Source organism: Lemur catta, chromosome 4, assembly GCF_020740605.2.
Source record: "Lemur catta isolate mLemCat1 chromosome 4, mLemCat1.pri, whole genome shotgun sequence".
Lineage (NCBI taxonomy): Eukaryota > Metazoa > Chordata > Mammalia > Primates > Lemuridae > Lemur > Lemur catta.
Window position 1 is genome coordinate 6,998,731 of NC_059131.1, and position 13,950 is coordinate 7,012,680.

At 49.9% G+C, this 13,950-nt stretch overlaps 1 pseudogene; it reads right to left on the bottom strand.

Moving 5' to 3' along the window:
* Positions 1 to 521: 521 nt before the first annotated feature.
* Positions 522 to 1,587, bottom strand: LOC123636410 (annotated as a pseudogene).
* Between the last annotated feature and the right edge of the window lie 12,363 nt (positions 1,588 to 13,950).

The window sequence follows — 13,950 nt, forward strand, 5'->3', positions numbered from 1 at the left end:
TGGCAAAGGTGTTGTCCATGTTCTGGCTCTCAGGCCGGATTGTGCACGGGTGTGTGTTTGTAGCCCAGGTAGTTTTTACAGCCTACGCGATGGTTATAAATGTCATTCTATATCTATTACATCCACTAGTATCTTCTATATCTACTCGATAGAAACTATGATTCAAACACTTTGAGTTTACAAAGGAATATTGTTATTATGTCTTCTCGAGCAGACCTGCCTGCGTCTTGTAACTGCTTTTGTGCGTGTACCGTAGTCCCCCTTTATCCTTGGTTGCACTTTCTGTGGTTTCAGTCACCCATGGTCAACTAAGGTTGAAAATATTCAATGGAAAATTCCAGAAATAAACAATTCATAAGTTTTATTTTTTTTATTGTTTTGGCCGAGTACAGGGAACTTTATTGATGGTACATGACAAGGCGGGGCTCCCTAGGCCCCTCCCATGCCTCAGGGGCTCTGGCGTGGAAGCTGTGTCCTGAGGAGGGAGATTCTCAGTGAGGCGGGGACTGAGCAGGCAGGGACACCCCCGCAGCTGAGGCCTCTCTCTGCGCTCTGGCTGGGGTTGGTGGTCTGGGGCTCTTACTCCTTGGTGGCCATGTGGGCCATGAGGTCCACCACCCTGTTGCTGTAGCCAAATTCATTGTCGTGCCAGGCAATGAGCTTTACAAAGTGATCATTGAGGGCGATGCCGGCCCCAGCATCAAAGGTGGAAGAGTGGGTGTCACTGTTGAAGTCGGAGGAGACAAGCTGGTGCTCAGTGTAGCCCAGGATGCCCTTGAGGGGGCCATCCGCGGCCTGCTTCACCACCTTCTTGATGTCGTCATACTTGACCAGCTTCTCCAGACGGCATGTCAGGTCCACCACCGACATGTTGGCAGTGGGGACACGGAAGGCCATGCCAGTGAGCTTCCCGTTCAGCTTGGGGATGACCTTGCTCACGGCCTTGGCCGCGCCAGTTGACGCAGGGATGATGTTCTGGAGAGCCCCACAGCCATCACGCCACATCTTCCCAGAGGGGCCATCCACGGTCTTCTAGGTGGTGGTGACAGCATGGACTGTGGTCATAAGTCCCTCCACGATGCCAAAGTTGTCATGGATGACCTTGGCCAGGGGGGCTAAGCAGTTGGTGGTGCAGGAGGCATTACTGATGCTGGTGAGGTTGTTTTGGTACTTGTTGTGGTTCACGCCCATCACAAACATGGGGGCGTCAGCAGAGGGGGCAGAGATGATGACCCTGTTGGCACCCCCATCTAGGTGAGCCCCGGCCTTCTCCAGGGTGGTGAAGACACCAGTGGATTCCACAATGTAATCAGCACCTGCTTAACTTCATTTGATTTTGGTGGGATCTCGCTCCTGGAAGATGGTTATGGAATGGCCATTGATGACAAGCTTCCTGTTCTCTGCCTTGACCATGCCATGGAACTTGCTGTGGGTGGAGTCATACTGGAACATGTAGACCATGTAGTTGAGGTCAATGAAGGGGTCACTGATGGTGACAATATCCACTTTGCCAGAGTTAAAAGCAGCCCTGGTGACCAGGCGCCCAATACGGCCAAAGCCATTTATTCCGGCCTTCACTTTCACCATGGTGTCTCGGAGACGGTGCTGACGCTGCGCAAGATGCGGCTGTCTGTCGAACGGGAGAACCAGAGAGCCCATAAGTTTTAAATTGCGTGCTGTAGACACTCCCCTCTTGGGTGTCACTTATAGGTTGCTTAGCTCTCAGATCCACCGTCACACTACTGAAGTGCTTGTGTTCAAGTAACTTATTTTACTTAATAACGGCTCCAAAGTGCAAGAGTAGTGATGCTGGTATATTGTTATAGTTGTTCTATTTTATTATTAGTTATTGTTGTTAATCTCTTACTGTGCCTCATTTATGAATTAAACTTGATCACAGGAATATATGTATAGGAAAAACATAGTATATATAGGATTTGGTGCTATCCACGATTTCAGGCATCCACTGGGGATCTTAGAATGTGCCTCTCCCCTTTGGATAAGGGGGGACCCACTGTAACGGCTAACCAGGACCTGTGATCTACAGCCCGGATTTCGGTGCACAGCATTCGTACTCTGGACAGCTGGAGTGAGGACGCCGCAGTGCCAAGGGCCACCGCAGGAGGGAGGCAGAAAGAAGGCTCCTTAGGAGGCCACTCTGCACTTTCCCATGGCGACGTCAGAAGTAAGGAGCAGTCTGTCCCTCTAGAGCCTGTCTAGACCCTCTCGTCCAAGAGTAGTTCAGCCAGGTTAATTCCAGGCCCTGCTGGCCCTGGCAGATGCCCCATCTAACAAATCACCAGATCCCAAGCTTGGTGAGGAGGAGATAGGAACAGAATGCAGACAGTCGGATGCACCCCAATTCTGTCTTACCTGTGGTTGTCAAGGTTACCAGAGCCTCATGTTTCTTAGTAACCACTCCTTCCAAAATAGCCTCCACTGGTGCCAGCCACTGAACTGCATCCCATTTCACAGTCGCTTTTTACACTATTTTGAGGGTTAGAATGTGAAGCCCGTTTACATGCAATAAGGTTATACGAAGAACACACAAGTCTTTCCTACTCTGATTGTTGTGACAGCTGGGTGAAGGGTCACAATCTCCATGTTACAGACGAGAAAATGGTCTCCGGGAAGATGTGTGACTTGCCGAAGTCAGATAACTAGCAGGAATCAGAAGCGAAAGCAACACACACAGTTTCTGAGGCTGTTGGTCAGAGCCCTTCCTACACTGCGATGCTGCTCTCATTGCTGAAGTTTTGTTCTAGCTCAGGAGGATGCTGGACCACAGTCACCTCCAATGGCTTGAGTATATTGGGCTAAGGGTCCACCTTGGTAGCTGACACTGCGCTCCCCTCCACCCTCTTCCTTGCCCATAGAACCCAATTCTCTTCCGGCCTGCGGGCTCTAAGCTTCTCAGGGTCATCCCCCACCCCAGGGAGTACAGGTTGATTAGTTGTAATGATAATTCTATTCCTTCTGCTAGCAGGTGTTTAAATGTGGACATGGGACCCAATCCAGCCAATGCAGGTGAAAGTAAATCTGCAGGGGGAATAGTTCTGGGAAAGGTGTTTCTTCCTAAGATCAGAAATTACCAGGAGCAAATGCCCTTCCTCTTGTGTCCCTTTGCATGTGACATCACCTATTTGATGGCCACGTTGCTAATGACAGCTACATGGAAGGACGGAAAGCCCCTGGTCCCAATTCCAAGAGGCCACCTACCCCTCAAAGCCAGGCCTCCTCCATCTGCAGCACCTTCTCGGGTGCCCTTGGACTGCACCTATGGCCGCCTGCTGTGGGGCACAGAGCTCTATCTGGGTGTGTCCTGCTGCCCCTATTGGGCTGTGAGCTGCTTGGTGCTAGGCGTTTGTCCCTTACTTCCCTCTCTCAGCTCAGTCTTCACATGGCAGGGGGCATGGAGGGGAAGTCATGGCATGCAGGGCTGTTCTGCAGCATCTCAGCAGTCCCTAGTGGGAGGCCTCTGCACCCCCGTTAGTGAGGGACTCTTTGATGACCCTCTTTAGAAGATCCTCAGCTTCGTGCCTTGCAGTGGAGCACAAGTGTCATCCCACTCAACCGCTCACAGGACAAGCTTCTTGTGGACACTGTTTCAGTTGAAAACCTTTCACAGTGTAGACAGTGACCATTGTGACACTTCAGAAGTTTTGTTCATGTGCAGAGCACTCTTGCTCTGAAAGAGGACTGTCACTTCCTTCTCTCGTTCATCTTTCCCAAGTGCCAGATTGTTAAATGTCTGGTGTGTGCTAAGCGTCAGGCCCAGAGGGAAAGTTCCCTGACCATGGGGCCCCACCTCGCAGAGCCCAGCCCAGCAGAGCTGATGCACACGCACAGAGAGAGCTGTGGGGCGAGCAGGGCCCTCACTGGGCTACAGGACTGGAGTAGGGCTTGGGGCGGGAGGAGCCAGTGGAGCTGAAAGGCAGTGAGCCCACAGCAGGTGGGCTCCACTGCATGGGAAGTTGTGGGAAGGACAGAGCGAGTGTGAGTCCTGAGGGCCCCCAGTGCCGGGGAGAGTGGGGTCTCCATTTGACCTGCCGTTGCTGGGAAGACAGTGAAGGGTCAGGTGGGGACCGAGGCTTGGCTGCTGGGTTTCGGGGGACAGGTGGGTGGAGAGAGGCCAGTGCCTTGGGGAAGAGGACAGCAGCTAGAACACGGGAGGCCCAGTCCTGGCTTGGCCACCATGGCCATGTGGTTAATCCTGTCTGGTTTTTTGCTTTCTCGGTGCAAACAGAACAGAGAGACACCGTGACCATCAGCAGCCTTGGTTCTGGCATTCTCCGCTTCTCTCTGCACGAGCTGTCCCTGCAGAGATCTGCAGGGCTGTGGCTGCTGATGGGACGTGGGGCGGGAGGGAGGACTCCAGGGTGTGGGACCTGGGGGCCAGGGCTGCGAGGGGACTGGGGTCAGCTCTGTGGGCCGGGGGCTTGGTCTCAAACACCGCGGTGGGGGCAGGTGTTCCGCAGGCAGTGGGAACAAGTCAGGGATGGAGCTGTGGTTCGGAAGTTCTTCCCATGAAGAGCGAGGTTAAGGAAGTCAGGGATGAAATAACGGAGGGAGATGACGTTGAGAGAGACGCCAACAGCAGAAACCTGCAGATGCTCCCTTCAGGGACGGGAGAAGCATCGAGAATGAAAGGGTGTGCAGAGGCAGGTGGCAGAGAAAGCACGTGAGGAGCCAGGAGAGGAGTCTGGGGGTTGATAACATGGACAGTTATGGACATGAAAAGAATTTTACAATAATAATAATACGGGGGGAACCACAAAGCACATACAGAACCCCTTCCGTACATAAACCTGTGTTGGGTCAACGCCCTCCAGCCAAAGACCATCATGGGACAACACTGGATGCATCGGCTCACGGTCGCAAGGAATAACCACAGTGTGCAGAGCCGGGGGGTGTCAGCAAGGGGCCTGGCAAGGGCCTGCTGCCTTGGGCTTGCCGGCCGATCTAGAGGAGTCTCCAGGAAGGGGAGCTTTCCTCCCCTGGATGGGGTGCTATCTGGAAGTGGCTGATCCTGTGAATTGGGGTCTTAAATCCCCTTCAGAAGGAGAGAGGAGTGAAGCAGGGTTAGAGCTACCCTCAGTGAATAACCCCCTCATATCAGCCAGCCCCGGGGATGTTTGGAACAGCAGGAGGCACCCGGTTCACTCCTGGTGGGGGGAAGAAAGCAGGAGAGGAGGGGGCTGGAGACAGGGAAGGGATAAAGGATGGCCTCTCTGTCAGGAAGAGGGACAGAGAGGTTAAGACCACTCTTCTGTAACCCACACAGCCAAAGGGCTCCCAGTACTGGCTTTTTGATGGAACAACCTCAGCCACCAAGTTCACAAGTTTAATATTTAGAACTCCAGAACGCACGTATCTGCAGTTGCTTGTTTTTCTATCTGTTTTTTAATTTCTTTGCTCAATTCCCAAGCAGGTATCAGAGCTAATGAAGCAATTCTATTATTAAACCACTTAGAAATTTAGAAGACAGTGTACTCAGGGTTTCAATGGGATAATTAGATATTGGGGAGAAAAACATTTGTAAGAGAATTCCATAAAATGTCAATGTTATCCCTCGGTACCATATCCTGGGAAAAAATAGGATCACTCACAGAGCTCAGAAACCAGCTACTTTGTGTGTTTCGGTAAAAAGCAAAAGCATTTCTATTTCCAGTGGAATGCTTTATGAAACACTTGAAAAATATAGATCTGAAACTCCATTTCTGGTTTAATGTCTACTGAGAAGGTTAGATTCATTTTGCACTTTTGAAGAAGCGTGTGATGCTGCTGAAAGCATGAGGACTTGCTTTGGCAGAACCAACACCTGCTAAGACACTGGGGCGCCATTCTATTCTTTGCTGAGAGTCGTGAAATAGATTTTAAGTTATATTTTCGTTGATGGAGAAGTGGAGGATTTAGGATATGGTCAGGATGTGGAAGGGACTGGGAGGGTGACTCTCAGCCAGGCAGAGTCCAGAGAGAGCCCGGGGAGGTCTTGTGGCGCTATCTGTGCCCCCAGTTCTATCTCCTGCTGGTGATCAGATGCACAGTGACCTTGACCTTGGCAATGACCCACATTCATGTGGCTCAACAATTTACAAGGCTCATTCACAGATATTACTTTACCAGTTTGAGATCGCCCTCGGAAACAGGTGCAAATAGCTTCCTTCCAAGGGCGTAGGTTGTTCACACAGTCAGAGTCAAGGCAAATTTGAGTTGTGCCCAGTTCCAAATTTGTCTGGACACTATGTGCCAAGTTAGACACATGCACGTGTGTATAAACGAGGTGTCGTATGGGACCTAGAAGCAACTTGGAAGGGAAGGAAAAGCACTAGATTTGGAGCCAGGAGGATCTGAGTTCAGATCTTGGCTCGGTCCCTTATTAGTCACTTGACTTGGGCAAGTTATCTACCCTCTGAGATTTATTTTCCTCATCTGTAAAATGGAGCTGGTTACAGCACCTTCCTCTCTAAAGTATTCTGAGGCACAAATGAGGCATGGAATGTGGAAGAACTTTATAAATGATGAAACATCCTGCAAATATAGTCACTGGGAGTTTGTCAGCAAGCCTGGGGTGGCCCAGGGAGGGTGTGATCGCAATGCTGGAAGACCCTGGGGTCATGTCGTGTGCTGGTGGTGAAAGAACCGCGTGGCTTAGCCCCAGAGACAAGTTCGCTGGCCACGGCCAGGTGCTGGCGGGTCAGCACAGAGTAGCGGAGCTGTGGCAAAGTGTAGTGAGTTTCAAGGGGGCTTCAACCCAGTCGCCCCTGAGTCAGTTCCTAGCCCAGTGCCCAGCACGTCCTCCACAAATGACCATGAAACGGAAAGGGATTGAGTGACGGTCACTAGGAACCTCAGGTGCACAGGATGGAGGAAAACCACACTTCCTCCCTTTATTCCCTCCCCCTTTCCTTTCCTCCTCCTCCTCCTCCTTATTTTTGTGTTATTTCTCTCTCTGGCTGATGTTCAAATAGCTCTAATTACGTAGTTGTTATTTTGCATTTAATTGTTTGCCCATGAATTGATTCACTTACTTAACAAAATTTATTCAAATGTACTTACGCACATTGTACGAAATGAGAACATTTAGCCGTGGCATCCACAGGGGAATTGGAGACCAGGAAAGGCATTCACGGACTGCTGTTACTGAGCAAGTCGGGGGACAGTTCCTCCCACAGCTTCCTTACCCACGAAATTGGGAGATGACAACTCCTTCCTGTGTGTTATGGTGCGGATCACGTATGTGCGAACACTCTGTATTAACTGGGGAGGTCTGAGGATTCTTTGCAGAACAGATGCCTTTCAGAGAAAACACGACAGCTGCCGTCCAGGGAGGGGGTGGTGAGGGCCAGTGCATTTATAAGGCAGATTCTTCAGACCAGGAACAATCATTTTCAGGAAGCTCCTGGGGAGCACTTGTGCCCCATAAATTCTTTATGAGGACGTTAAACCAATAGGCTGCAGTCCCAGTTCCTCCATAAACTCTGCCCCGTCTTGGGAGATATTAAAGCTATTTTTTTTCTCTGAAAGACTTAGTTGTGTCTTCCTTGGTGGTCTAGCGGTTAGGATTCGGCGCTCTCTGAAAGACTCAGTGATGGGGCAAGGAGTTCTTAGAGCTTGTTCCATTCAATGCTGAGCTATTTGGTGTTTGAAAAATCTTGTGTTCATCAGCTGAGGCTGCCCTAACAAAATCTTAAACAATAGCAATATATTTTCTTATACTTCTGGAGGCTGGACGTCTGAGATCAGGATGCCAGCGTGGCTGGGTTCGGACGAGGCCCTCCTCCTGGCTCCCGATGGCTGACTTCCTGCTGCGTGTCCACAGAGCCAGCAGAGAGCTCTGACATCTCCTCTCACAAGGGCACCGGTCCTACTGGATGTGGGCTCCACCGCATGACCTCATTTAAATTTTATCTCCTTAAAAGCCTTATTTCCAATAAGTCCCATGTTGAGGTGGTGTTAGGGCTTCAATATATGAATTTTGGGGGCTCACAATTCAGTCCATAGCAAACCTCGTGTTGAGTCTACAAGAGATTGAAGAGGGTTCAGGAGTCAGAGTGACCCAGGTTCAAACTCTGCCCTGCTACCTGTAGCTGAGGGACTTGGGGCAAGTTATTAACCTCTCTGAGCCTTTTTCCTCCTCTGTGAAATCGGGGTAACAAGGCCACACATCCCAGGGTTTGTGTAAGAATTACGTAAGGCAACGATTGTGAAGCACCAAGAACTCCACCAGCACCTTGCAGTAGTCAATGAGTCAGTCCCTTCCTTTCCTGCCCTCTCCTAAGCTGCCACCTCTTGGCTTCTTACTCCTTGCAGGCTGAAGAGGTTGGGCTGCCTTTAGGGTCCGCAACTGCTCCTCTGGTCTGGGGCTCTGTGAAAACTGCAGCGCCGTGCCTAACGGGCCCGGGGAGGATAAGAATCCCTAACTTTCGAGGTTACTAAGATTAACTGAGATACTTAACTCACTTCTTGGCATGCAGTAGATACTCTAGCAACATTCTTGCACCATGGCGCTGATGAGCCTGAGTTGGAAGGATGTCAGTCAGCAAAGATTTATGGAGCACGTGCCATGTGCCAGGTGCTAGGATGTAAAGAGGAAAACGTAGGTGCAGCCCCTGCTCTTACGGAACTGAGGGAGCTTTGGAAGGAGAGAGACATTAAACGGATCATGATGAAGGATAGGAAGAGCAGTTTTGGAAAAAACGTATGCAGAATCAGAAAATGATGTGTCTTGAGGGGCCGTCAGCCATGGTTGTGTTCACAGAGATCCCACAGCGAGGCAGTGGCAGAACTGTTGGCCACACCCTCGCCTATGCCCTTGCTCCCGGCAAAGGGTCCCTTTGGGAAACTGAAAACAGACAAACTAGGGTGGCTGAGCGTGGAGCTGGGCAGAAGGGCACCTACGGTGGGTGCTCAGGAAATCCTAGCTCTGGCTCTGTGTTTCCCTCATCCAGCCTGCCGGGCTGGGGCACAGGCTGGACTCAGCCGAGGGCCAGCCTATGGGCACTGGGCCCACTGTGCTCCTAGAAAGCTCTGAGAGGAGCATTTTGGGGACCCAGCTCTCCCATCCGCCACCTCCAATCTGCCATCAAGAGACAATGCTGCTTTTCACGGCCCACCAGCTCTGCCCTGGCACTCTGCTCAGGGTTCAATATGTGATCTCATTTAGCCTGTTCCCCAAGCAAAGGCCTACGAGGGGCCCTTGATCCCTGTCTACAGGATGGAATGTTCCCAGCAGCACAAAGCTAGCAGATCTTTGAGCCAAGGTCTAAACCACCCCTGTGGGTCTCCAGGGCCTTGCATAGTCCACCCCATGCCATGGCCTCTGGGGCCTGCGGGACACAGGAGGTGAAGTGTGGGGCTCTCCCGTGGCTTGGAGCTCACGTCTGTAATCCTGGAGCCATGACCCCTTGACTGGGGTCTCTGTGCCTCCTGTTGCTGCATAGAAGGTGTCCCTTGGAGGCTCACCCTTGGGCCCTGCCAGCTCATCCCTTCTGGGAGAGGTGCTCCGGGGGCAGGGTGCTGGAATTCCTGCCCTAAGTCCCTGGCATCTCATCAAGTGCCAGCTCAGCTTCCAGCTATGCATCTCCTCTAGACCATCTCCTGTTTTGGTGTCCTCTGGGCAGCCTCTCCAGGTCTCCATGAGTCACAGAGCCACTGCTTAACCCCTGGTCCTGCTCACAGTGGGAAGCAGAATTCCACTTACTGCAAACACATTCCCAGGAGGTGAGGAGCCTCATTTGCTGATACTATCAATGCACAATGATTGAAGATGCTTTGGACTGGGGGGTGGGAAATGTAGCTTCTGGTATCAGCTTTGCCAGGGACCTGCTGGGTGATACAGGCAAATTTCTGCACCTCCTGGCGGTGTTGAGAGTTTTGTGGTCTGCAAAATGCATTGGGGGTTAGGTGATGTGAGACAGCCCCATTGGGTTTGAGCAACACACAGATTTGGCAGAAGGGCAGATTTGGGATGGAATCTTACTTATGCCAGTTACAAGTTGTGTGACCTTGAGACAGTCACTCAACCTCTTTGAGCTTCGATTTCCTCATCTACAAACTGAAGATAATAATCCCCATGCCATGGGGTTGTTGGGAGGATCCCATGAGAAAATGAGCATAGGAATGCTGAGCCCAGCCTGGGCCACGTAAGTGCTCAGTTAGAGATCACTTCTCTCTCTCCTGCTACTGTGAGTTGAATATGTCCTAACCCCTAGTACCTGTGAATGTGACCTTAGTTGGAATAAGATCATTGGGGATCTGACCAAGTTGAGATGGGGTCATACTGAATTCTGTGGGCCCTAATTCAACAGTGATGTCCTTATAAGGACAGAGAGATTGTGAGACACACAGACACGACACGCAGGGAGATCACCATCTGAAGACAGAGGCAGAGACTGGAGTGCTGCAACCACAAGCCAAGGATTAATGGCCAGCTCCAGAAATGAGGACGAGGCAAGGAAGGATTCTATTCAGGGTCTCGGGCACGGGTGGGCACGGCCCTGCCACCACCCTCATTTCAGACTGTCAGGCCCCAGAGCTGGAATTTCTGTAGTTTGAAGCCACCCAGTTAGTGCTGACTTGTTGTGGCAGCCCTAGGAAACTAATTCACTGTCCTTCTGAGTCCCTTTCCAACTTGGAAATTTTAGGATTGTATCAATTTCATAGCTCAGTTGAAAAAGAAATGTGCAATTGCAGGGGAGGAACTCAATGAATAGTGCTGACTCAGAAGTGACATGGGATAGGAGAGCACGAGAGAAATGTGGTCGAGAAAACATGGGAGTCCTGTTTCTGTATTCCCCAGGAAAGACTTAAAGAGCTCAGAGCTGGGAGGGCTCTACTCCTGTCTTCTCTCTTAGGCCCATTTCAGTGACAGGAAAACTGAGGCCTAGGCAATGGGTGGACAGTGGCTAATGCTGTCAATACCTGGGATAGTCCCAAAAAAAATAGCACCCCAGAAGACATCCACTTTCAATCCTTGGAATCTGTGAATGTCACTTTATATGGCAAAACGTGTTTGTTAAGGATCTTGAGAGGAACCACAACAGAGGCAACCTGGTTCTCTGGGTCTCCCTAAGTGCCCAGCAGCAAATGCTTTCAATCTATCTGTATCTTTGCATCTAGAGTGTGTTTCCCATAGGCAGCATATAGACAGATCCTGTTTTATAAATCCAGTCTGACAATCTCTGCATTTTGATTGGATTGTTTAATCCATTCACGTTTAATGTTACTATTGATGTAGTTGGCTTTACATCTATCAGATTACTTTTTGTTTTCTATATGTCTCCTGTCTTTTTGTTCCTCTATTCCTCCTTTACTTCTTTCTTTTACATTAAGTGAATATTTTCCAATGCAACATTTTAGTTACTTTAATGATTTTCTCTATATTTTCGCGGGGGGGGGGGTGTTATTCCCTCAGTGGTTATTCTAGGGCTCACATTTTAACTCATCAGAATCTACTTTAGATTTACACTAACTTAACTCTATGAGATTTAACTTAAGTTCCAGTGAACTTACTCCTACATAGTTCTCTTCCCTTTCCCACTTTTCTGTGATATTTATTGTTAAACATATTACATTTATATATGTTATAAACCCAACAGTACATTGTTATATTATTACTTTATATAATTTTGTATCTTTTAAAAAAGCTGAGAAAAGAAAGGAGTGTAAGTATATATTTTTAGCTTTTGTTGTATTAATCTCCATGTTTCCTATTTCTGGTTCTCTTCATTTGTTCCTGTGACTAGAGTTCAATGAGGAGTTACTGTCTTAGCTCAGTATAGCTTTGTGCTCACCCACCTTTGTGTTGTTATTGATGAATAGGTGTCATTTGTATAAGTTTAGGCCCGACAATGCGAGTAAGTACATATTGTTTTATATAATTGCTTTTAAAACCAAATAAGAGAAGAAAGGAGAAGAAACATGCATTTATAATGTCTTTTATAATTACATGATTATTTATACCCATAGTCTTTGTTTTTAATGTGGATTTCAATTACTGTCTTGGGTTACTCACTTTCATTCTGAAGAATTTATATTAGTATTCCTTTTAAAGCAGGTTTGCTAGCAGTGAATTCTCTGTTTTTGTTTATCTGGGAATGTCTTTATTTTGCCACCCCCTGTGGGATGAGCCCCTGAGCTGGTCCTGAAGGCGAAGGGTCAGTTGTCTGTCAATAGGGTGACAGCTCTGCTTGCCGGGGGCCTTGTTCATTCAGTGAACATGAGCAGGGGTCTCTGTGGGGCTTGGTGTGGGGCCTGTGGGAGGCGGCACCCTCCCTGGACCCTGCCTGGCCCCACATTCTATGTCACCCCTCTGGGGTATCACAGGTGAGTGCTGAAGATCCCAGTTCCCAAAGTATCTTTCATGGAACACTACATTTTTTTGAGAAAAAAGTTCTGCTGTAAAAATAAATTGAGAAAATGGTGTTTTTCCTCTTTTTTGGAAATTCTTGCAGGTTGGCTCATTAGAGTCTCTGAGAAGTAAAAATCACTATGGACTTTGTATATTAGCTTCCTAGGGCCGCTGTAACAAACCACCGTAAACTGGGTGGCTTCAAACAACAGAAATCGATTCTCTTGCAGTTCTGGAGGCCGAAGCCTGAAATTATGGGGTTGGCAGAGCCATGCTCCTTCTGGAAGCTCTAGGGGAGGGCCCTCCCTGCCTCTTCCAGCTTCTGCTGTTGCTGCGGCCCTTGGCGTCCTTGGCTTGCAGTGCAGCTCTGCGTCCTCTGCTCTGTGCTCACATGGCATCTTCCTGTGTGTCTGTGTGTCTCTCTCTCCTCCTTTTTTTTTTTTTTTTTTTAAAGACAGGGTCTTGCTCTGTCTCCCAGGATGGAGTGCAGTGGCATCACTGTAGCTCACTGCAACCTCCAGTTCCTTGGCTCAAGCCATCCTCCTGCCTCAATCTCCTGAGTAGCTGGGACTGTTTTTCTATTTTTTGTAGAGATGGGGTCTTGCTCTTGCTCAGGCTGGTCTGGAACTCCTGGCCTCAAGTGACCCTCCCGCCTTGGTCTCCCAGAGTGCTAGGATTACAGACGTGAGCCACCACACCCAGCCTCTCTCCTCTTCTTCTAAGGACACCAGTCATACTGGCTTAACGGCCCACCCTACTCCAGTATGACATCTTATTTTAATTAATTACATCTTCCACAAGCCTATTTCCAATTAAGGTTACTATCTGAGGTGCTTCGGGTTAGAATCTCAACATTTTTGGGGGGAACACAATTCAACCCACGAGACTTTATTTAACCTAGAATTTCCCACAGAACTTATTTGTTTGCCTTAGAACTCTTGAAAATGCCTCCACAGCCCCACAGCCTCAGACCTGGTGGTGAGAGCAGCTCCCTTTGGGAAATGCCACCAGAGGTGGACACGGTGGAGCCCACCTCGGGGGAGGGGGCTACAGAGGAGGCCCCACCCCCACCCCCAGGCAGAAAGGGGAGTCTGGCACCTCCCTGAGGCCCTGGGAGGGAAGGGGGCTCACAGCTTTTCCAGACTGCACAGGTCTTCCGGCCTGCCCGAGGGGGCGGGGGCAGGGGAGCTCCTGTTCACCCAGCCCCTTCCTTCCCAGGCCATCCTGGTCCTGGGCGAGTGCGGGGTGGGACAGGGTGGGGGCCAGGCCGTGGGATTGCACGAGGGCTTTGTCACTTCATGACCCGGCATGGAGGCCGTGGCTGAGCAGCCCCTGGTGTGTGCTTGTTCCAGTCACACCTGGGCCCACGCTAAAGGTGTGGGCGGCCTTTTCAGATCCACTGGGGCTGGTGTGTGGAAAGCAACCAAAATAGACCACAGGTCTGTAAACAAGTTTTCTTCCTGCTCATCCATTTTCCCCTCAACTGGCCTTACAGGTAGGTCCCTCCCTCCACCCCCTGCCTTTCTCTTTGCTGCTTTGGGAGAGAAGACTAAGGAAAACCCACACTCTGGTCTGTGGTAAAAAGACACGGCTTCAAG